The sequence below is a fragment of the Mandrillus leucophaeus genome, unplaced genomic scaffold, assembly GCF_000951045.1.
Source record: "Mandrillus leucophaeus isolate KB7577 unplaced genomic scaffold, Mleu.le_1.0 Scaffold1020, whole genome shotgun sequence".
Taxonomy (NCBI): domain Eukaryota; kingdom Metazoa; phylum Chordata; class Mammalia; order Primates; family Cercopithecidae; genus Mandrillus; species Mandrillus leucophaeus.
The window spans coordinates 566,403-570,645 of record NW_012098322.1 but is presented as its reverse complement, the minus strand read 5'-3'; positions in this window follow the sequence as shown (position 1 = coordinate 570,645).

Below are 4,243 nucleotides of genomic sequence, written 5' to 3'. Positions count from 1 at the left end.
TTTATTATGGGAATTGGTTCACAAGACAATGAAAAACAAGAAGTCACATAAATATGCCACTTGTAAGCGGAGACCAGGAAAGCCAGTGTTGAAATCAGGCAGAATGAGAAGTCCTGAGAACCAGGGGACTGCTGATGTAAGTCCCCGAGTCAGAAGGCCTGAGAACAGGAGCGCTGATGTCCAAAGACAGGAGGAGATGCGTGTTTCATCAAGAAGACAAAGAGAAAATTTACCTCTCCTTGACCTTTTAGTGCTAATTGAGACCTCAACACTTTGGATGGTGACCCACTTTACTGAGGAAGATCTTTACTCAGTCTATTAACTTTAAAGTCAATCTCTTCTGGAAACACCCTCGCAGACACACTCAGAAATAATGCTTTATTGGCCACTCGGGTATCCCATAATCCAGTCAAGTTGACACATAAAATTAGCCATCACACTAGGAATATAAAAAGGATTTAAAATAATATTAAAATACAATAAATATTTTTTTCAAATGAATGTAAAAGTTACATGATTTGATTAACTGAACAACACTAACTCAAGAAGAAAATTTTAATAAAATAACTATTAAAATATTCCATCAGAAGCTTAAAATCTATCTTCAACAGATATATATACTTACACAACTAGAAAAAAATGATAATTTAAAATTTTAATTGTCAAAACTTTCAAAAAGCTGATAAATGAGAAACTTAATAGAACTCTATTAAAAGTGGAAGGCTGTTACCAAACTCATTTTGTGGGTAGTGTATTTATAGAATAGTACTACTCAAAGTAGTCAATCAGCTATTTGTTATTGATCAGCAATGAGATAAGTCGTTTAGACTAGAATGTAAATTAATTTGCTGTTCCCTTCACTGAGAAAGTCTTGCTTCCAAAAATATTAGCTGAGGGCACAGCATGGTAGCTCATGTCTGTAATACCCCACTTTAGAAGGCCAAGGCAGGAGGATTGCTTGAGGCCAGGAGTTCAAGACCAACCTAAGCAATATAGCAAGATGCTATCTCTATACAAAATAATAAAAATAATAATATCATCATCATCATCATAAATAGCTGGGCATGGTGGTTGCACACCTGTAGTCCTAGCTACCTACGTGCTGAGGTCGGAGGATCACTGGAGCCCAGGAGTTTGATGCTGCAGTGAGCTATGATGGCAGCTCAAAGTCTAAATTCTCTCTAAATTCTGGCTCAAAGTCTTTTTTGTGTGTTTGTGTGTGCTCCAGCAACAAACAGTTCAAAACTGGCATGAGTTCACACATCATACATTATGTATTTTTGTTCTAGAAACCAAAATAGGACAAGATTAGAAAAGAAAAATTCCAACCACACTCATGAATATAGAGGTATGTGTCCAAAGCAAAATATTCTCAAACTGAGTTTATTAGGGAATTAGAAGTAACAAGTGAAAGTCAGGTTTAACCTGGGAATTTCATACAACTCAGTATGAATGCACAAGAAATGAATAAGAAAAGTAAGTAAATCAGGAGCTTTTCCTTTTTCTTTAACCTGATATAGGATACCTAAAAAACCCCAAACAAACAGAACAACAGCGATGACATAATGAATAAATACAAATCCATGATGAAAATTATAATCTACTTTTTTAAATTGGAAAGTAAATACAGATGATAATTATCCTGGTTTATGTTTAATATGAACACATGAAGTAATAATTACCTGCCTAAAAATAAAGAAGGAAATACATGCCAAGATTTGGAAAAAACAAATGAAAATGGTACAATTACATGGAGCACCAATAGACTCCAGAGAACAGTTATGAGTAAATAAGACTGTACAATAAAATTTCTGGATATCATTTTTATATTTTATGTCTATTAGAAAATATAATTTTAAAGATAATTCTCATTTTAGCCCCTTATAAAATATACATAGAACTATGTCTGCCAAATGTGGATTAAAACTCTAGAAAAAAACAAATTTTACATTGAAAGATATTAATAAAGAATTAAGGAAGAGATAATACATGAAGATTTTAGAAATAAGAAAGCTCAAAGTATTAAAAATGCCACTTTTCTCCAAATTAATATTTTAAATTAAATGAAATGCCAATTAGCACAGTGTTTTAAGAAACTGAGAAAGGTGGCTAAAAACAAGAGACCAAGGAGAGATCAAGAATATAGAAGAGACCAAGAATACTACAAGTGATTCTGGTAGATAAAAACAACAGAAATTTAAATTATTATAAAGATATAGTAATTTAGAAATAGTTTAGAAAGTATTGGTTCAGTGACAGATGACTAGGCTATCACAGAATGGGATAGGTAAGGGTACACTTGTATACAGTATAAGATCAGATAAGATATGCTAGAATAGAATAGAAGAGAATAGAATTTGATAACAAAGGGTTTAGTAATAGATCCATCAATATATGGAAACATTTTAAATATGTGCCATTGCTGATGATAGATGAAACAATGGCATATTTATTAATAACTAAAGGTACTAAAAGTCATCACTCATACAAAGAAAACCAAGTCTTCACACAAGGACTTTAATCTGAAAAGCAAATTTCATATTTTGATATAAATATATCATGCATGAATAAATATATTGCATCCCAAACCTGACCTCAGGATAAGAGTGTATTTCCTTAAAAGTACAAAACCATAAAATATACTTTGTAAAAGTACTTGCATTAAATTACACACACAAACACACAGACACACAATTCAGAGACTTGGAGATGTATCGCCATGGCATAAGACATACAAAGAAGCAGTATGCCAAATACAAAATAAACTATGGTACCTGGTGGAAAAAAAAAGAAAGGAAGTAAAGAGGGAAGAAAGGAGGCAGAGAGGGAGGAAAAAAATAAAAACACTCCAACAAAGTGTAAAAAAATATAGTAATGGAAAATTCAAAGAAATGTGATTTGTGTGTAAAAAGGTTTACTCTCACTAGCAATAAGAGGAACGTAAGTTACAGAAACCATTTCACACTCGGAGATTGGCAACATTTAAATCTGACAATAACATGTTTTGACAAGGATGTGGAGCAAAAATATTTTTTATAACCTGCTAGTGGGAATTTCAAGAGTTACAACCAATTCAAGAGTAAATTGACAATCTAAATAAACTGAAGATACACATACTGTAAGACCCAGCAGTTTTTCTCTAAGGAGGCAATCATACACAAACATGAATACATAAAGAAACATATATAGAACCACTTACAACAAAGAAAATTTATCAGCAACCTAAATTTTCACAAAGTGAAAAGCAGATACATATATTGTATTGATTTAATAGCTATGAAATGAATGCATACTAGTTATATATTCTAAAATGTATTATTCTCAAAAATATATTGAACAAAAATAAACAATTTGCAAAACAATGTAGGCAACATAACATTTGAATAAACCTTAATATAGTAAAATATAATATGTACTTTAGGGATAAAATATATATATTATACAATGTAATACCTGCCAAAATATAAGAATACCAAATTAAACTTAGTGATTGTTGTTTAGAAGAGATTTAAAAGGAATCGAAATATTTTATTTTTAAGCAGGTGATAGAAAAACAAGTGTGCAATATATTACTCTTTTGAATTTTTTAGGTATAAATTTTTCCACAGAAATATACATATGGTTATCAACTTCTGCAAAGCTGCAGGGCCATTCAGAGGAAACGGGAAAAGATGCTAATCTTATCAGGACAATGTTGATATTAAATGGGCTAGGAGTATGAAAAGTATCTTTTGCAAGTTTCATCTCCCTAAAAACAGGATCCCAATTATCATGTCATTTCAGAATTGGAGTAGGTAAGTTGACCTTCACTAAAGTATAGAATTTGTTCATGACTAAAGCTGTTGAGGTCTTCATGTAGACAGATGAAGCAAGGTTGAGACAATGAAAGGGAATATGGACCTTTAAGTTCAACCTCAGTTTTATTTACAACAGCTTTTTAAAAAGAAATTGACCAAACTCAAATCTTTACACAATATGCTATACCTTTTAAACTCTTTTTAAAAATCATTTTTTTACAATAATTTCCAGAGGAAAAATTATTAGTATCTGTATATGTCTATGTATGTATGTATGTATACAGGTTTGCATATATATATGTGTGTGTGTGTATATATATCAATTATATATATATCAATTGTGTATATATATCGATTGTATATATATATCAATTTTCTAGAAAAGCATGAGGGCACAGAGTGACAAAAACATGATGGCAATCATCAAAATACGTAAAAACAAACGT